Raw genomic sequence first — 21,024 nt, 5'->3', positions numbered from 1 at the left:
GAAAAAAGGCTAGATATGAGGTAATACAACGAAATTTGTGAGGTAAATGTATGGTTACGATCATGGTTACAAGGATCGGTGACCTTCTGGGAGGGCCTCGTGTTGCACCCTTTTTTTCTTTTTTTCTTTTTTTTTCGGTATTTTACCTCCAAATATTTTTGATTTAATTAGTTAAATGCGTAGATATCGTCGAGATAATAAATTTGAAAAGAAAAAATCTGCCCCAACCGAACTCTCCGGGCGTAAGGTACGACCGTTTGGAGAGACGGAGACGTGACGGGATATTGAAAACTTAGTTATGTTGAAAAAAGGCTAGACATGACGTAATATAATGAAATTTGTGAGGAAAGTGTATGTGTGTAATCATACCAGCACTAATGCACCGGATCTCATTAGAACACCGCAGTTAAGCGTGCTTGGGCGAGAGTAGTACTAGTTTGGGTGACCTCCTGGGAAGGCCTCGTGTTGCACCCCTTGTTTATTATTTTCAGTTTTTTTCCGGTATTTTACCTCCAAATTTTCTCAATTTAATTAGTTGAACATGTAGATCTCGTCGAGATAATAAATCCGCCCCAATCGGACTCTATGGGCACAAGTTACGACCGTTCGGAGACGTGATGCGATATTAAAAACTTAGTTTATGTTGAAAAAAAGGCTAGACATGAGGTAATACAATGAAATTTATGAGGAAAGTGTATATGTGCGATCATACGAACACTAATGCACCGGATCCCATCAGAACTCTGCAGTTAAGGACATAAGCGTGCTTGGGCGAGAGTAGTACTAGGATGGGTGACCTCCTGACAAGGCCTCGTGCTGCACCCCATTTTTCTTATTTTCGTTTTTTTCTTTATTTTACCTCAAAAATTTCTTGATTTAATTTGTTAAACGCGTAGATCTCGTCGAGATAATAAATTTGAAATTAAATTCCGCCCCAATCGGACTCTTCGGGTGCAAGTTACGACTGTTCGGAGACACGGAGACGTGACGGGATATTGAAAACTTAGTTTATGTTGAAAAAATGCTAGACATTAGGTAATATAATGAAATTTGTGAGGAAAGTGTTAGATGCAATCACACCGGCACTAATGCACCGGATTCCATCAGAACTTCGCAGTCAAGCGTGCTCGGGCGAGAGTAGTACTAGGATGGGTGACCTTCTGGGAAGGCCTCATGTTGCATCCTTTTTTTCTTTTTTTTCTTTTTTTTACGGTATTTAACCTCCAAATTTTCTTGATTTAATTAGTTAAACGCATAGATCTCGCCGAGATAATAGATTTGAAAAACAAATCCGCCCCAATCAAACTCTCCGGGAGCAAGTTACGACCGCTCGGAGACACGGAGATGTGACGGGATATTGAAAACTAGTTTATGTTGTAAAAAGGCTAGACGTGATGTAATATATAATGAAATTTGTGAGGAAAGTTTATGGGTGCGATCATACCCGCACTAATGCACCTGATCTCATGAGAACTCCACAGTTAAGCGAGTTTGGGCGAGAGTAGTACTAGGACGGGTGACCTCTTAGGATGGCCCCTTGTTGCACCCCTTTTTTCTTATTTTCGAGTTTTTACGGTATTTTACCTCCAATTTTTTTTCATTTAATGAATTAAACGCGTAGATCTCGACGAGATAATAAATTTGAAAAAACAAATCCGCCCCAATCGTACTCTCCGGGCGTAAGTTACGTCCGTTCGGAGACACAGAGATGTGACGGGATATTGAAAACTTAGTTTATGTTGAAAAAAGGCTAGACGTGAGGTAATATATAATGAAATTTGTGAGGAAAGTGTATGGGTGCGATCATACCAGCACTAATGCACCTAATCCCATCAGAACTCCGCAGTTAAGCGAGCTTGGGCGAGAGTAGTACTAGGACGGGTGATCTCCTGGGATGGCCTCGTGTTGCAACCCTTTTTTCTTATTTTCGTTTTTTTACGGTATTTTACCTCCAATGTTTCTTCATTTAATGATTTAAATGCGTAGATCTCGTCGAGATAAAAAATTTGGAAAAAAAAAGTTCGCCCCAATCGGTCTCTCTGGGAGCAAGTTACGACCGTTCGGAGATACAGAGACGTGAAGGGATATTAAAAACTTAGTTTATGTTGAAAAAAGGCTAGACATGAGGTAATATAATGAAATTTGTAAGGAAAGTGTATGTGTGCGATCATACAAGCACTTATGTACCGGATCCCATCAGAACCCCGTAGTTAAGCGTGCTTGGGCGAGAGTAGTACTAGGATGGGTGACTTTCTGGGAAGGTCTCTCGTTGCACCCATCGGAACCCCGTAGTTAATCTCCAAATTTTTTGATTTATTGAGTTAAAAACGTAGATCTCATCGAGATAATAAATTTGAAAAAAAATCCTCCTAATCGGACTCTCCGAGAGCAAGTTACGACCGTTCAGATTCCTCAACTTTCATTAATCTATGGTGTCTCTGCCGGCTGCCGGCCTATCGGTAAAGGGCACTCTTTTTTTTTAGATTTGGCAAGTTTTCCTCAAAGTTGGGCGCCTTTGTCGACTAGCCGGCTGCCGGCCTACCGGCAGAGGATACCCCTCTTCCACACTTAGCAATTTTTTCAACATTGGGGTGTCCCCAGCCGGCTTCCGGCCTACCGGCAGGCACACCCTCTTCTTTGGATTTCAATGTTTTCCTCGATAAATTTTTGGTCTCGTTGTCGTTCCACCGGTAGGGACCTCCTCGCCTTTGCTTTTTTGAAAAATTTCTCAATTGTTTCCTTGGTTCGAGCTCTGTGCCGGTATGTCCACCAGCCGCCGGCTCGCCGGCAGAGGGTTCCAGTGCTTAATTTGACTTGTTTTCCACATCTTTTTCAAATATTCAAATTTCCGACTTCTTCTCTTGGTCCCTTTTTCGTGTTTTCCACTTTGAAAACCGACGCAACATGTCAAAGATTTGGGCCACGAGAAGGTTATGCTTGTTTTCCGCAATGTCCACCGAGCTACCTTCATGCGATAACCGTCACCAAAGCCAACTTGCACAAGTTTAAAAATTCCGAATTCTATCATGTTCTATCTAAATGCATGCAATATTTACAAAAAATGGTGACTATTGAGGAACTCCATCAGACCTATTACTTGGAATTGTTTTCAAACCGACTCCTCCTTGGGGAGGGGGTCCCCGAGGTAGAGCACTACAATCGTTCCTTTGTCGTCTCCATCATAGTACCGCTTCACCCTTTGGCCATTTACCTTGAAGCTTCCACCGTCCTCGCTCCATAGCTTGAATGCGCCACAAGGGGAAATATGAGTCACTTTGAATGGCCCCAACCAACGAGATCAGAGCTTTCCCGGAAAAACCTTGACTTTAGAATTAAAAGGGAGCACTAGGTCTCCTACACTCACATCCTTTTTAACAACCTTGGCATCATGCCATTTCTTCGTTTGGTCTTTGTAGATTATAGAGCTTTAATTGTTGGAGTAAGTGTCCTCAACAATAGTGCGATCACATGTTTAAATCTCATGATAAGAATACGTAAGGGATGATTCAATTATATAGTCAACTGATCAACATTAATCAGTAATGATTGGCTAACTAGAGTTTGAAATTACTGTCGTTTGACGGTGGTGATCAGTTGATCCCTTAAGTCACACCTATAGGACAATTCCCTTAATAGATAAGTTGATTAATTGTATATCGATACAAGTTAATCAATTTCTTAAAATTGAAAAATTTATTTGAGAGTGAGAATATTTATATATTATTGTAATTTGATTAAATAAGATTCATTTTAGTAATTAAAATGTTTTCATTACTAAAAATTGATTATTGTTTATGAAACAATTGAGATAAGAATGAATGGTTAATTATGATTATAACATGTTGTAGAACATTTTATCATAACCCATTTTATATACATGTGATCATGAATTACAAGCTAATTTATCATATGTAATTAATTTATTATGAAATGATATTTATTTGTATAAATATGCATTAAAATTAGATATGGGCATGGTGTGTTACACATGACCTAACAAATGACATTTGACAAAATCACAAAATAAAATAGAGTCCATTTTATGTAGGGCACCGATTTTTAAAGAGAAGAATGGGGTTTATTATGTTTGTTAATTTTGAATGGCAAACATAATTATTACCCTAATTACCCTAGCCTTACACACCTATTATTTGGAGAAGAGAAAAAAAGAAAAAGAGGAAGCCATGCATTGGCTTTGGGACACCACCCCAAACGGCTCCCCTCTTTATTATGAGAAAAATGTTCTCATTTTTCTCTTAATCAATTATCAACTTTCTCATATTATCATCACATCTCTCTAAAATAGTTTTAGAAGCTTTTATTAATTGTTCAACTAAATTCTAATATCACATAACATTATTACTAGTGTAGTAATTCAAATATTATTAGAATTATTAAGGATATCTAATATATTAATCTAGTTAAATAATATATTAGCATTAAGGGTTAATGTTTTGGGTGCAATAAGAGGAGAATCTCTACACTTGAAATTTTGGAGGATCATCCATTACATTTAAGCTCAGGAACAAATAAGGAAGGTGTCCTTATTTGTGCCCAAAATTTCGAACCATATATATTGTAAGGAACATTGTTTTTTTTTTCATCTATTATTTTAGTTATGCATGTGTGGACATAGCCACCTACACGCCAGGCCAATCTGCATAGCGATCTTTTTTTGAAATCCACGCTCGGCGGCGTAAAAATGCTGTCGACCGGATCGTTTTAGATCGGTCGGTTTCGTCTCGGTAAGGGTCTCGAAACGATTAGAGATGTTCGGAGTCGCCACCAAGCATTTGTGGGATGCCTGGAACCCGTTCGAATTCCACTTTATACCTCGGTCAAATCGAAGCACAAAGCAGCGTTTGACATAAGTACTAAAGATAAGGAAATCGTCCCTCTTTAGCATCCTATCTCTAGAATGACTCTCGTATGCCCTGGATAAGGTCGTCCACTATCCAAAGTTTCTGAGTAAGAGGTGAAGGTACGTATTGGGAAGCCCTTTAATCAGACACGCAATCCCGCCCGCGTTTAGCGGCCTCTACTGATCGATCTTGGTTGGTTGAATGCAAAAGTTGATAAAACGGTTTAAATGCATGAATGTGCATCCAATGATTTAAACCTAACATGTGAGAGCTTTCTAAGTCGGTTGATTTAATCCAAGTATCAAGTATAAGATGTCGAGTTGGATTAATGGTTGATTTGCATGCAAGACGGAAATTAAACATCCATTTACCGTATTAGGTTTAGGGTGCATAACATGATCCATTTGTCTTAGTAAGGCATTTTGCAAGTGTGGTTTTGAATAATCAAATAGTCATCTGATCCGTCCTATATCCGGGTTGACCGGAGTCGGGATCGTCCTAGACTAATGCTGGAAGGGAACAGGCCCTGTACCTGACGGCCATATGAGGCGCGAGCCAGCAGGCGATACAAGGGGCCTCCCTCTGGTGTTGAAAGTGAGAAATGGAGAGCCTGTTTAGGCGCGGGTTAGCCCACGGTTTATGCACCATGTTATGACCTTTTAGAAAAAGTGTTGAAAATGGGTATTTGAACCTGGTTTGATTTGAAGGGGTCGTTTAGACCACATTTGTTGATTTGAAGAACTAAACTCGAATAATCATCATTATTTTGATAATATTCGGTGTCGGGTTCGGTTTGACAAACTTGACATGAATAGTTTTGAAAATGATTGTGGACTAATTGTTTTAAGTCCATTTGAATGTTATTAGTCGATACTCGTCATCGTACCCGGGTTAAAATCCGGCATGGTATGTAGAACCAAGGATGACTTTGTGTTGGTGACTAATATGTTTGTTTGAAAATGTAAAGAAATGAAATAAAAGGCTTTAAAATACTTCTAAATGTCATTAACCAAATATTATCACCGAAACACGGATTTAACCGTCATGGTATGAGGAACCAAGGGTGAAAAATGTTTTATGGTTAAAACATGTGAAATAAAATAAAAAGGGTTCGAAAATACTTGAAATGGTGAAAACCGATTACAAATATGGATATGGATTAAAGGGAAACGACGAAAACAAACACGGTTGATCTCTGGTCTGAGCACCCCATTTAGGCGCGGGCCAGTTGGCGACCTAAGGGGCTTCTGCCTCAGACCAAAAATCAGTTTTGGCTCGTTTATTCCATGTTTTGGTTCATGTTATGCATGTTTTAGCATGTTAGAGTCATGAAGCAAATGAAAACATAATAAAAGAGGATTTTTACACCCTCATACTTACATGTTTGGTTATGGTGAGTGACCGACGTAAGTGTAACAACTCGTTTGATCGGAAAAAACTCGGTTTAAAACCGTTTTGGTAAGTAAAAAGAGTGTTTTAAAAGTTTAGTGATGGTGTAGTGGTCGAAATGGTCGGTCAAGTGGTTTAATGCACGATGACGGTACCAAACAATGTGTAAGGCTCGTGTTTACGATCGGTAGGTCGTAAATACGCGTCGGATTGTGACTTAAGAAGTCGAGTCGATAATTTTAAGGGAGAAAAGAAGGGGCGGACACTCGCGTAACTCTCAAATGGGTGGCATTTAAGGGGTATTTATAAGAGAATGAGTTGTTGTGTGAGTTTTGAGCGACGTGGCCACCTAGGCTGCTCAAAGAGGCGCGAGCCACGTCGCGGGTCTTCGAGGTGTGTTGTCACTTTCACAACAAACGCAATCATGATTTGTTCTATCCTAAGTTTTGTAGTCACATGTTTGGTACTTGACCATTCATGAATCCGGGAAAACTTAAGGTAGAAGGTTTGAAATGTTTGTTTTTTGTGGTTGACTCGGTTTGACTCGTTGTTGGAGTCGGGATTTTAATTGAGTCGGTTTTTGGTCCGGTGCCGGTTTTGACTCTAGTTAGTGTCATTGCGACCCCGTCGTCGTGCATTAAACACTCCAGGTATTTTTGAAATGTTTTATTTTCGAAATCTTTTTAAGTTTTTCGACGTAAAGTGATGCGTGTCATTTATATGATGTTTTACACCCTTTTTTACACGCATTTCAGAGCTCATTTATGTAGTTTATGCTACTATATGCCCTGTTTCGTTTACTTTCGCGTTTTTATGTAATATTGCAGATTTATGCGGAAATGAGTAGATATTGAGCTAAATCCGTCCCCGAGTATCTTGCACTGCATTTGACGTGAAGTATTTACTCAAGGAACGAGCTTGGTGCGCATTCCGAGGCCCGAAAGACAAATCCACGAGAAGATTGAAGTCAACTATACCTCAGTCGATCGACCTCTGCCCTTGGTCGATCGACCAGAGCACGAGTTACAGAAGACACTGTTCAGAGCCACTCAGTCGATCGACCGGTCACAGTGGTCGATCGACCAAGTTACGAGCTGATACGCAGATTAAACATATAGAACGAGAAATCCAAAGCCCAAAGCTATATTAGGTTTAGTAATAAAGTTACGTGAGTTTGCTATATAACGTAACCTGACTAAAAAATTTAGTCATTCAGTTTTTAATTCCGTTTTCATCAGTTTTAGTTTATCATTAATTAGGGTTCGAGGATTATTTTGGTATTGAATACAATTCACTTTCACATTGGGCTTTATTCTTTTCCTTCGCAATTCACATGGTACTCTCTTGTTTTATTCAGTTATTTTGCTTTCATTCATAATTATAGAATTGCTAGATCAGTTTCCCCAAGCCGAATTTCCATCTTATGTTAATTGTTTATTTCTCCGTACTAATCATGAATTCTGTAGTTTATTTAGCCAATTTTATTGTTGCCTTTATTTTCAGTATGAGTAGCTAAATAGCTTGTGCTAGGATGTAGTGGAACTGTAGATTAGGCGGCGTAGAATAGTAGACTGAAATTGCGTGTCAGTCGATCGACCGCCATACCTGGTCGATCGACTGACCACGTGAGGAATTGCTTCGTTTTAATTGCTTTAAATTCTAAATTTTGACGAATCGAGTGCACGCGACTAGTTGAATGTTTAGGAAATGACTGACCCATTAGATCGAAAGATAGGGAAGGTTGATTGACCACCAATTAAAATGACTAAACTATGCTGAGATCGAAAGATAGGTAAAGTTTAGGTTTTTAGTCACTTTTCAGGACGAGAGTCAGTACTAGTGATATTAGGGACCCGTAGCGAGATCGAAAGATGCTACTTGTTAAGAGTGGACCGAGAGGACCTCTTGTTTTCCCGCCTCATGTGTTTGATTTAGACCTACTTAGTATGCTGCCGCCGAAACTATAGTGAACCGACCATCCTAGTACCCCTTTTTATATATATTTTCATCCGTTTATTTAGTTTACTTTGTTGTATTGTCTTTAGCTTTAGACCAATTCAAATCAAACCCCCACACACTGTTAACTTAGGACTAATTTTAGACAACTATTAATTACATTCGCCTCCCTGTGGTTCGACCCTGCTACCACTGTCTATAGTTGTAGTTGGATTATAAATTTTATCTTTGATACGTGATACGTGCCTAATGTACGGTCTTTTTGGCCTATTTCAGCACGTATTTCCATGCATTTATATACTGTTTTTATAGTATTTTGCCCCGAATTGGCTACTTTGGTGTATTTTGTCCTTTTTGTAGGAATGATCGCAAAAGTAGCGGAACCATGCTCTTTTCTGCCCTTTTTGCATGCATTTAGAGGAGACGGGACCATCCCAGAGTGAGATGTTGCACTTAGAAGTGTCGTTGCACGCTTTACGAGGCATTTTGGTAAAGACGTGAGCTGAATTGAAGACCCATGTGGTCTATCGAGCTGTTTGGTGGTCTATCGAGTGATTCCTAAGCTTCCCAAGACTCGATCGAGCTCACGCGCTACTCGATCGAGTGATCCACACATGACCAGTCCTCGATCGAGTTCCCTGAAGGTCGATCGAGGAGTTTCCCCTGAGCTGATGGTCGATCGAGTAGTCTAATCTACTCGATCGAGAGACTTTTGACTTCGTGGGCTTAATCAGTCCGTGTTTTAGTATTTCCGCATAAACACTTAGACTTTTCCTATTTAACCAAGGATTACTAAGTTAATTAGGTATCACTTTTTACTCTTAGACTATCTCTTTTACTATCACTTCATATTAGAAGAACTACTGTTATTTTTACGTTGCTTTCACTTTGGGGATTATTGCACTCGGATTTCGTCGTTCTTTACGCCGGATTGCTTAGATTGTAATCTCCTCCTTCTCTTAATAATAATTAACCCTTTGTTGCCCTTAATTCTTGTTTTATATTATCATTATTTCTCGCCCTAATTTCATTATTAAAGCTTTATAATTATTATTTCGTTATGTCTTCTGCTGGGATTTTATGTGCTGTTAGATTAGTTATGAATATGAGTAGCTAATTCCCCTTCATGTTGGGATTAGGGGATCTACGGTAGGATGATAACGATGTAGTAAATGAATTAGACGACTTGATTAAAGAGACTCTGTCACTATAGCAATATAACTGTAATTATCGACCTAGTTGAGTGCACGCTTCTATGTCACCCATTAACCTGGCTACAATTAGTCCTGGATCGAAAGATTGGATTAAATATGCCTGCTATAAACAGTAGACTGCCCTAATGAGGACGAAAGTTAAGTTAGTGGTATTTTAGGGTGGGAAGTGGACCGAAAGGACCTTCTAATATCCGTCTCGCATTAGTTCGTCTGAGTCATTTACTGCTAAGTTGTTAAACTACCGTAGTGAACCGAGTTCCCGACATGTCTCCCTCTTATTGATAGTTAATTCATATTTCTTGCTTTACTGCTCTTACCTTATTTCTCTTCTTTCAACTCCGTAGTTTAGAACCAAAAATTCAATCAACCCCATTGTTACCATAGGATTAGAGATAGACAGCTGTAGTTGCATTACCTCCCTGAGGATTCGATACTCGACTGCCTCTACTACATATTTAGTTGAGACCGTTAGGTTTTATTTTTGACAGGTCAACGACAGGCGTGTCAAATTTTGGCGCCGTTCTTGGGAGGCAATTGTTCCAATTACTAGCTGTTTTTATTTTTAATTCTCCTTTTTAGTTTAAGGAACATCGTTCCTTAGACTATTCTCATATCTTGTCTGTAGTTTCGTCTTATGCGCAGGTCGCAAGGTGGTCCACTGCTACCTTTTGATCCCGAGATTGAGAGATCCTGTCGCGCAAAGAGGAGACTATTTCGAGAGCAACAAGAAGAGGAAGAGCCCAGTTCTCGCGGCAATTTTTACGAGAACGAGCTTTTCGAAGACAATCCGCCGTCTTCTCCGCTTTCCGACTATTCACTTGAGTCTATCACTTTTCCGAAGTACCGAAAATGGCCGAGGAAGCATCCATTGCTAGTCACTCCGAGCCCACAAATGACAATCTTTATAAGGGGTTCGAATCAGGAGATGCCGAAAGTTCGAACCAAAGCCCTCTTACATCAGCATGGTAGAGAAAAATCGTTCGGGGAGTGCGAAAAGAAGATGCAGCTCGATATGGAGACCTTCATCGACTCATCGCTGCTCCATACCTCCTCCCGGGTGTGACAAATGATCGATCAAAGAAACTATGTTCATCTTCTCACTCCGCGATCTTTGCAAGGGAGTGGTACAGGATTTGGACAAAGTCTGTTCACGGCATAACAGATTGAATTCGCTAGCACTCGGCGTTTTATAAGAAGTATTTCTCTGCTTCGAGAACCATAGCCATCAGAGCTCAGATAACTAGCTTCAAACAAGGGCCCGACGAGAATTTCCATGAGGCGTGGCTTCGTTTTAAGAAATTGGTGCGGACCATACCGCACCACGGTTTCGAGAAATGGAGTCTATGTAACCATTTCTACAATGGTTTATATGATGATCAGAGAGCTATTCTAGATGCGGCAGCTAACGGTCGATTTTCGACAATTTGGGGGGACGAAAGGATGGAAAATCATTGACGATTTGGCCACTCACAGGGCCGAATACGGGAATTCGAGGGGAAACCAAAGGAGAGCTCACGAGTCGTCTTCGGTGGCTGCATTAGAAGCCCTTACTCGCTAGGTTCGACAAGTATGAACTAGGGGAGCTTTCAAGCCGAGGGATGTACTAGGTTAATGCTATGACAGACGGTCCTTTCGTGTGCATGCGAGGTGCGGGGTAGAAGGACATGTCTCGAATCTTGTCCTACTCCTTATGAGCAATGTCTTTGCCTTCCAACATTACAGGCAAAACAACACTCATTACGAGTCAAACATCCACCCCAATCTGAGGTGGAGTAATCGAACAACGTACTTAACCCCACCGCTCCTCCAAATCGGCGCAGCGACCTTTACATTCCGCCACACCAGAAGCAACAAGGCTATCAGAAGCCTCCGTCTTTCAACCCTCCTAATCAAGGTGCTTCGTCATCTAGTGGGGTGAGTGAGATGAGTGAGCTAAAGACCATGATGCAGTCCATTGCAAAGCAATTACAACAGAAGGACACGGCATTCAAGGCACTTGAAACTCAAGTTGCTCAACTGGCCGAAAATCAATCCTCCAGGAAGCCCGGTCATTTACCGACTCAAAATGACAAGAACCCAAATGAGACGGTACATTTGATAGAGTTGAGAAGCGGTCTCTCTTATGAGGGACCAGAAATGAAGAAATCAGACCTGGGAATAGCTGAAACTGTCGATGAACAGTGTTCTGGTAAGAAAAAGGGACTCACGACACAAGAGCTACTCGATCGACTGAAGTTTGGTGCTGAACCAGTTCGATCGAGTGGAATTGGTGAGGAAAGCCCTCGATCGAGTAGTCACTCTGCTCGATCGAGTGAACTGGAAGTTGAAGATGGTCGATCGAGTGGTACTGTTGCTCGATCGACTAAAGTTGATGCAGAAACAGGTCGATCGAGTGGACCCATTGCTCGATCGCCTGATATTATTGACGGGAAGCTTATTCGAGAGCCTGCTAGTGCTCGTTTAAGCGATGAATTACCAGAAAGGCCTCGTTCGAGAGGTAAGAAGCGCCCAAAGGACACCGAACTTGCGCCGGAAGACACTTTGGAGGCGAGAAATAAGGGACTTGAGATTCCAATTACTGTTCCCTTCCCGAGGCGGCTGCAGAATACAAAGATTAATCAACAATTTAGCAAATTTGTTGAGCTGTTGAAGAGTTTGGAAGTTTCCGTGCCGTTCACTGAATTGCTCATGAAGGTACCCTCTTATTTACGATTTATGAAAGATATTTTAGCACGTAAGAGGACCATTAATGATAACGAGACCGTAGCTTTGACGAGATGGGGTCCACCCTGTCTCAAAATAAGCTACCCTCAAGCAATCGACCGGGTAGCTTTTCGATCCCTTGTCACATAGGAATGCAGTTGATTGATAATGCGCTATGCGATTTAGGCGCTAGCGTAAGTGTTCTACCTTTGTCTCTAGCTAAGAGACTTGGTGTGACAAAGCCGAGTTGCACCAATATGATCCGGATGGCCGACCGTAGTCTATCACGGCCACTAGGTATAGCGGAAGACGTACCTGTTAGGATCGGGAAGTTCTTTATTCCCGTTGACTTTGTCGTCCTAGATATCCCCGAAGATGTGCATACCCCTATCATTTTAGGGAGACCATTTTTGTCCACCGCCCGTGCGGTGATAGATGTCGGGGAAGACTTTGACCTTCCGGGTAGGGGATGAGGAGCCGACCTTTCATCGATCCAAGTTCCGGAGGGCTCCCATGCAAGCTCAGCCTTGCAATGCCCTCTCTTCTGTTGACCCTATTATTGACACTCCAATTTTGGAGAATATTGCTATTGTTGCTAACCCTCCGCCTCATACTGAAAGCAAAAAGGAGGAAGATCCATCTGTTTCCCTTACTGCAGTACAGTGGATGAAGGCAAGAAAGGAGTCATCAAAGGACGTGGTAAGACCATTATCAATCAATCGGAGCAAAGGATGTCAAGGAAGATGACGAGAGGAGCGGCACGAAGACAGATTCGAACCTACGTAGATTGGAATTATGTTCCTCCTCCTCTCAGAAATTCGAGTTCATGGAAGTCAAAAAGGACGGTCAGTATTGCTGAAGTGACGTCCTCCAGTCAGAAGCCCACGAAGGGGCTACTGACAGCTGATGGGAATTAAACGGGGAAATGCCCCGTGTAACAAAGTGTAATAGACAAGTTTTGAATTTACTTTTGAATTCTTTTTATTACGTTTTTATTAGGACAATTAGATTAGACAATTTTTAGCGTAGACTGAGACTATAGACTGTTTTGCTGCGTATTTGGTATTTGGGATATGTTTGGAATTGTTTTACGCAGGTTTGGGGAAATGCACGCATTTCGAGGAAGAAACGGTAGAAATTCAAGGAAATATACACGAGGAAGTCCTCGATCGAGTACTTTTGTACTCGATCGAGTGAAAGATGGCTCGATCGAGTCTGCTAGTTACTCGATCGAGGAAGGCCACAACAGAACAGCTCGATCGAGAGGTTGGTTACTCGATCGAGTAAGGGGACATCAACAAGTCCTCGATCGAGTGACTTAAAACCACTCGATCGAGTGGATTGAACAGGGACCGAGGGAGTTTTCTATCTTAAACTCTTTAATTCCCTAATCTTATTTCATTTCATTTATAATTTCCCTCTAACTTCCTCCCCTAATTGCGATTGATTTCCCCCAAATCACCATCTCTTGCCCAAAAATCACCTAATCAAACACCTACATTCTCTTGCTAGTTAATTAATCTTCCATAACCCCTTAATTTCCCCCTCTTTTGTGCTCGTTTTTACGGTTTTCAAAGGGGATTAGGGTTTGCGGTTTTGTCGATCATTTTTCCGCCATTATTGTCTGTTGTTGGAGTTTAATTGCTAATTTGTAGGTCAATCATCATCAAGTAAGTGTCCATTCAACCTCCTTGCATTTTATCTTCAATTTTTTGAATTTTTATGAGGTGATTTGAATTAGGGCTCGAAAATTCCATGTATAGTCGAATTTATTCGATTACTTTGTGTTTATTTGCCCTTGATTAGCTCGATGATGATATTTGCGCAGTTCCTCACTGTTTTTGCAAGTTGAATTCGAATTTTTTGCGCGATTTCCGCAACTAGGGTCCCTGTAAGTCGAATTCATCGACTGTCCGACGGTTTTTCTATTGCATTGCTTGCATAACTGCAGCTCTTGACTGCCTTTTGCTGCTGTTATCTGTTTCCCGTCCCCTATTGCCATTACTTGATGTAAATTATTGGGAAGTCTCGCACTGTGAGTGGTCATTTCCGACTGCTAGGAGCCTTATATGCTCTCTCGTGTGGCTTTCATGTTGTTTTAGCCCTTTTTGCAGTCACTGCTTATCATCTATTCATCACTCACATGCTGTTTTTCGAAAATTTTTGAGGATTTGTTTGGTTTTGTATTCTGGAAGTCGAATTTTCGACTACTAGGGCTGCTCTGTTGCTGTCACATGTTGGTTAGCGATCGTTTTAATCACGGTTAGCAGCATATTTCTTATTCATGCCCTTTGATAATTTGCAGGATGGACGCGAGTTCCCCGTCTTCTACTAGCACGTCCTCCAGCTCTTCTGCGAGCGAGCAAGTGGCCCCTGCTGCTGCCACTAGCTCTACCTTGGTCACCACTGCAGCACCTGTTTTACTTGTCTCAGCTGCAGGGACAGTCTACTCCGCGGCTAGCACAGCCGGGAGCTCGGTTCAGGCTTCACAGGCCATCACCCTCACTCCCACCAGGCCTTTCTCTCTACTGGACTGTGGACGGACACCCCGTTTCCAGCAGCCTGGTATGCTGCCACCGAGACCACACCCGCAGGCTAGCGGCCACACAAAGCTAGCCGATTAGCCGTTACTTCCAGCCCTTCTGAGGCTGTTTCTACGAGGGAGGGCGCACTCGCACCTCTACCGAAGATGCCTTCGGTACGTTTCACTTTCGAGGCTCACCGGAACCGGTTAGTCGCTTTACTTCATTGCCCCCTCTCCTCCACCCGTTTCCTTGCACGAGCTGACTTAGAGACCTTAGGCATCTATGAGGAGGTCTGTAGTTTATTGAACGGGACGGGTATGTCGGGTCTGATCACCATGCAGGAGGCTACTATTCGCACCCTTACTTACGAGTTTTTTAGCTCCTACTCTTTTGACACCGACACCTACCAGGCTGACCACTCCATTGCCTGCATTCACTTCCGACTCCGTAATGAGTCACATCACTGGACATTGGCCAAGTTTGGGGAGGTTTTGGGACTAGTTAGTGATGGTCCCACTGCCCCACCTAGAGAGCCCCTTCAGCTACTCTGGGCTGCTCTCTCTCACACTCCCTTCCAGACACGGAAGGGAGCTCATGTGCATCTACCTGCGCCCCGTTACTACTTGCGTCTGTTAGCAGAGACCATCTTTGGGCGCCCTGAGCCCAATAACGTTACCAACACTGAGCTAGCCATTCTCGCGGGGTACCTCAACATTGACTACGGTACCCCGTTTGTTCTGAACATTGCCTTTCTGGTAGCTCAGCATTGGAACGGTATTGGGACTCGGGTTAAGACCGCAGTTGTCTGCGGCGGGGGTGACTACTAGGATTGCCCGCCACCTTTACCCCACTGAGCCAGGACTCAGTGTACCTGACGAGGTGGCTTACCTTGACCTGGATGCCATGGCTACCTTGACCTGGTTTCCCAGGGCGAAGGGGAGCGCGAGGACGTGGAAGATCTGTAGTTCCACGTCTGTTACCTTGCCGTGCTCTACCCTTCCCCCTCTTTTACCGCTCTCATCTGCTGTTGAGGGAGCGAGGCCACCTCCACCTACCTACCACCTTACCTTCACCCCTCCCTCTTCTTCTACGAAGAAGAGGAAGCGGGAGGCCGGAGCATCTTCTAGCTCCCAGACTCAGCCTACACCCACACCCACTCAGTCTCATACTCCACCTCCACTTGACCCTCCCTCTGGTCCGGTTTTCCCGGCCAATTTTGTTTGCCCTCCTGCTTTAGAGGCGCCCGCGGTCACAGACCAAGGGCGTCGTGATGCCTTGCCTCCCGGAGTTGTGCGGGTACCTTGCGAGATGAGACGGGATATGGCTTTAGCCGTATTCCCTCTCTACGAGTTCCACATCCGGGCCGGCGACCGATTCCAGAGGGGTGGCCGCATCCTTCCTTCTACCGATACCCGGCGGACGGGTACCCTCCACTATCCTCGACTCGGATGAGGAGAAGGAGGAGACAGCGGTAGAAACGAGAGGTGCGGTTACGGGCAGAAACGGCGGCGCGAGAGCCGCCGAGAGAGGATGCGAGTGACCCTCCGTTCGTACCCGGTCCGGATGATCAGCCTGGAGATGATGACTGAGTCTCCCCCTTGTTCGTTGCTGGTTTGGGGAGACGGGTTTGTTGAGTCAGATTACCTGAGAGATAGCGGTGCCGACGACGAGTAGCTACTGGTCTACTCACTTCCCCAGTTTTCTGGCTGGTTTGGGGAAGTTCGTGTTTTGTATGTCCTTCACTCTTTTTATTTTTCGTCTCCTTTATTTTTCTTTTATTGGTTGTTTACCCCCATCCCCCATTTTTTCTGCTGGTGTATGCTGGAGGACAACGAGGGCGTTGTCCGTTTTGGTTTGGGGAGGGTATTGCATCCTTTTGAGTCTGCATCTGCATTTGTTTTGCATTCACGTTTAATTTTTCAGTTTGCATTTGTTGTTTATTTTCATCAAAAATCAAAAAATCCAAAAAAATTAGAAAATGTTAAAAATTCAAAAATTTCACGTTTATTTTTGCATTTAGGTTGAGTCGGAACGGTAGATTCCCGTGATGATATTGCACTTAACTTGTCAATTCACTTGAGCCTTGCACATTATTGATGGTTTTTAGCTTTGTCAATTCGCATAGTCTACGAATTTCTGTTCAAATAATAGCTGACTGTTTAGACTTGACCTGATAAACTGGCAAACTACTTAAAAATTCTGAGTTTTTAGAGCCAATAACTGGTGACATTCATGACCAGTTCATTAGGAATTTTGAGTAGTACTCCTTGCATAGCATGTTCGTCTCTTTTGCACATTTATGACATTCAATTTCTTGTCAAATGCACATATTCGGGTTTGTGGTTGGTGTCACATGCAGGGAGGGTCTTGCAATTCCCCTTTCTTTATATCTTTCACCCATTTAGCTCCACATTGACCAAAACTTGCCCTTTTGACCCATTAGCCACATTCCAAACTAAGCCTGCCTAGTCAAGCTAGTTAGTCTGTCCTTTTGTGGTATGTTTTCAGTTGCAGTTTGGTACGTAATTCTCATTTGGAGTTGGTGTTTGAATTGAGGAAGGAGGAAGTGAAAAAGAAGAAAAAAAAAAGTATTGAAAAAGGAAGAAAAACGTGAAGTAAGAAAGAAAAAAAAAAAGAAAAATAAAATGAAAAAAGCTGTGATTCACGAAAAAAAAAAAAGAGAGATAGATTGTGAAAAGTTGGACCCTCTTGTCAGAGTTGAGAAGATGTTCGAAGATGTACAATCGACAAGAGGGTTGGTTGTTTTAGTTAGTTGTTTCAGACGATGTGTTTAAAAAAGGGAACTTTGTGACCGTCTGACTCCTCCACTCTTATTTTACATTTTTTGAGGAGATTGTGTTTCCAGTCTAGTGAGTTTTGTGCCAAGTGAACGGCACCTGTGTTTATTCTTTCAGACAGTTGAGATCCGGATGGTTTACTATGGTCCTGTTAGGAACTAGCTTGACGCTTTTACCTCCACATTTCCATAACTTGTTTAGCCTTTTCTCACCTGAACCTCACTATTCCCATATTATTTGCAAACCCTCGGCTGTGACGGACATTATTGGTTGGAGTGTGTGCATTAGTACTTGAATTGTCTTTCATTTTTGCTGCATGCATGCTATGTAGGTCGCAGTTAGGTGAGTGACTGTTTTTCTTCTCTCTTTTACATATAACATTTGCCCTTTGCTTCATGAGAGAAGAGTGACCACGTGAGAGTCCGGTTTTGTTGGTCTTGCAAGGTCGATAGGTCAGCTTTATTTTTGAACAGCGTATAATTCGTTTGCGTATTGACTGTCTAGCTTTAATTGTTGATTTTGTTGCATTAAAGTGGTTCAAGTGGACAAGTTAGGCTAGCTCTGAGTTATCATTTCCGTTCCATTAGTTTAGTTTTGAGTTTACTCGAGGGCGAGTAAAGGTTTGGTTTGGGGAGATTTGATACGTGCCTAATGTACGGTCTTTTTGGCCTATTTCAGCACGTATTTCCATGCATTTATATACTGTTTTTATAGTATTTTGCCCCGAATTGGCTACTTTGGTGTATTTTGTCCTTTTTGTAGGAATGATCGCAAAAGTAGCGGAACCATGCTCTTTTCTGCCCTTTTTGCATGCATTTAGAGGAGACGAGACCATCCCAGAGTGAGATGTTGCACTTAGAAGTGTCGTTGCACGCTTTACGAGGCATTTTGGTAAAGACGTGAGCTGAATTGAAGACCCAGGTGGTCTATCGAGCTGTTTGGTGGTCTATCGAGTGATTCCTAAGCTTCCCAAGACTCGATCGAGCTACTGCTTACTCGATCGAGTGATCCACACATGACCGAGTCCTCGATCGAGTTCCCGAAGGTCGATCGAGGAGTTTCCCCCGAAGTGATGGTCGATCGAGTAGTCTAATCTACTCGATCGAGAGACTTTTGACTTCGTGGGCTTAATCAGTCCGTGTTTTAGTATTTCCGCATAAACACTTAGACTTTTCCTATTTAACCAAGGATTACTAGGTTAATTAGGTATCACTTTTTACTCTTAGACTATCTCTTTTACTATCACTTCATATTAGAAGAACTACTGTTATTTTTACGTTGCTTTCACTTTGGGGATTATTGCACTCGGATTTCGTCGTTCTTTACGCCGGATTGCTTAGATTGTAATCTCCTCCTTCTCTTAATAATAATTAACCCTTTGTTGCCCTTAATTCTTGTTTTATGTTATCATTATTTCTCGCCCTAATTTCTGTTATTGCGCTTTATAATTATTATTTCGTTATGTCTTCTGCTGGGATTTTATGTGCTGTTAGATTAGTTATGAATATGAGTAGCTAATTCCCCTTCATGTTGGGATTAGGGGATCTACGGTAGGATGATAACGATGTAGTAAATGAATTAGACGATTTGATTAAAGAGACTCTGTCACTATAGCAATATAACTGTAATTATCGACCTAGTTGAGTGCACGCTTCTATGTCACCCATTAACCTGGCTACAATTAGTCCTGGATCGAAAGATTGGATTAAATAGGCCTGCTATAAACAGTAGACTGCCCTAATGAGGACGAAAGTTAAGTTAGTGGTATTTTAGGGTGGGAAGTGGACCGAAAGGACCTTCTAATATCCGTCTCGCATTAGTTCGTCTGAGTCATTTACTGCTAAGTTGTTAAACTACCGTAGTGAACCGAGTTCCCGACATGTCTCCCTCTTATTGATAGTTAATTCATATTTCTTGCTTTACTGCTCTTACCTTATTTCTCTTCTTTCAACTCCGTAGTTTAGAACCAAAAATTCAATCAACCCCATTGTTACCATAGGATTAGAGATAGACAGCTGTAGTTGCATTACCTCCCTGAGGATTCGATACTCGACTGCCTCTACTACATATTTAGTTGAGACCGTTAGGTTTTATTTTTGACAGGTCAACGACAGGCGTGTCAATACGCACAACGACGGGTATCAAATTTTGGCGCCGTTGCCGGGGAGGCAATTGTTCTAATTTTTAGTTGTTTTATTTTAGTCTGTTTCTTAGTTTAAGGGACATTCGTTCCTTAAGCTATTCTCATATTCTTTTTGTAGTTTCCTCTTATGCGCAGGTCACAGGGTGGTGAATTAGTACCTTTCAATCCTGAGATTGAGAAGACCTTGCGTGAGTTGAGACGATCATCTAGGATATTGCCGACAGAGGAAGAGCTGAGTATAGCTAGTCACTCAGAGCCGACAGCTGCAAATCTATATAAGGGGTTCGAATTACCGGAAGCTGACAGAAAATTCGAAACAAAGCCTGCTTATATCAACTTGGTTGAGAGAAACCAATTCGGGGGTGCTACAAATGAAGATGCAGCCAAGCATATGGAGATATTTATTGATTATTGCTGCTCTATACCCCCGCCGACCGGTGTGACCCAGGACCAGATAAAGGAGACTATGTTTATATTCTCACTCCGCGATGCTGCAAGGGAGTGGTACAGAGACCTGGACCGAGCTGCTAATGGGATCACTGACTGGAATTCTTTGGCCTTGGCATTCTACAAGAAGTACTTTTCTGCCTCGAAGACGAATGCTATTAGAGCTCAAATCACGAGCTTTAAACAGGGGCCTGATGAGAACTTTCATGAGGCATGGGTCCGTTTCAAGAAGCTGGTGCAAACCATTCCGCATCATGGGTTTGAGAAGTGGAGCCTATGCAATCAGTTCTACAATGGGCTCTATGACGATCAAAGGGCTATCCTGGATGCGACAGCAAATGGCAGATTTCAGGAGAACACGGGGGAGACTAAGGGGTGGAAGATCATTGATGACTTGGCCACCCACAAAGCCGAGTATGGGAATTCCAGGGGAAATCAAAGGAGAGCTGCTGAATCTCCTTCGGTAGCTGCATTAGAAGCTCTCACGGCGAGGTTTGACAAGTACGAGTTGGGAGGAGCTTCAAAAGGGGGGATTTACCATGTAAATGCTGTTTCAGACGGTCCTTTCGTCTGTAAAAGATGTGGAGCTAAGGGACATGTTTCAGACAATTGTCCTAGTCCCTTTGAGTCTTGTGCTGCCTTTCAACATTATAGGCAGACAAACACATACTATGAGCCGAATGTCTACCCAAACTTGAGGTGGAGTAGCCAAAATGTCTTGAATCCGACTCAACCTCCACAGTAGCAGCAGCAGCAGAACTATGTGCCCCCTCATAAGCAACAACAATTCCAAAAGCCTCCGTATGTCCCACAAAGAAGCAAAGAACAAGCCCAAGGTTCGATTTCAATGAGTTGAAGAATTTGTTCCTGAAGGAATCCCAGGCTAGAGAGGCCGGGATGAAGATGTTGGAGAGCCAAATTGCCCAATTGGCTAGCAAGAATACAACTCGAGCTCCGGGACATTTACCGACTCAGACGGACCAAAAA

The 21,024-nt window shown here is 42.5% G+C and overlaps 3 non-coding genes and 4 pseudogenes across 3 annotated transcripts; 6 read left to right on the top strand and 1 right to left on the bottom strand.

The window, feature by feature from the left end:
• The first annotated feature begins 355 nt into the window (after positions 1-355).
• LOC141644856 (5S ribosomal RNA) lies at positions 356-474 on the top strand. The gene has a single exon (XR_012544460.1). It is a non-coding gene; the product is annotated as a 5S ribosomal RNA (ribosomal RNA).
• Positions 475-698: 224 nt separating this feature from the next.
• Positions 699-825, top strand: LOC141645359 (5S ribosomal RNA; annotated as a pseudogene).
• Positions 826-1,066: 241 nt separating this feature from the next.
• LOC141645200 (5S ribosomal RNA) lies at positions 1,067-1,185 on the top strand. The gene has a single exon (XR_012544784.1). It is a non-coding gene; the product is annotated as a 5S ribosomal RNA (ribosomal RNA).
• A 245-nt stretch (positions 1,186-1,430) lies between these two features.
• Positions 1,431-1,549, top strand: LOC141645379 (5S ribosomal RNA; annotated as a pseudogene).
• Positions 1,550-1,795: 246 nt separating this feature from the next.
• LOC141645309 (5S ribosomal RNA) lies at positions 1,796-1,914 on the top strand (annotated as a pseudogene).
• A 245-nt stretch (positions 1,915-2,159) lies between these two features.
• On the top strand, positions 2,160-2,278 carry LOC141645318 (5S ribosomal RNA; annotated as a pseudogene).
• A 17,913-nt stretch (positions 2,279-20,191) lies between these two features.
• On the bottom strand, positions 20,192-20,298 carry LOC141645217 (small nucleolar RNA R71). Its single transcript, XR_012544801.1, has one exon. It is a non-coding gene; the product is annotated as a small nucleolar RNA R71 (small nucleolar RNA).
• Positions 20,299-21,024: the final 726 nt, after the last annotated feature.

Source organism: Silene latifolia, chromosome 2, assembly GCF_048544455.1.
Source record: "Silene latifolia isolate original U9 population chromosome 2, ASM4854445v1, whole genome shotgun sequence".
Lineage (NCBI taxonomy): Eukaryota > Viridiplantae > Streptophyta > Magnoliopsida > Caryophyllales > Caryophyllaceae > Silene > Silene latifolia.
Note: the sequence above shows the minus strand (reverse complement) of the source record. Positions and strands in the feature narration are given on the sequence as shown.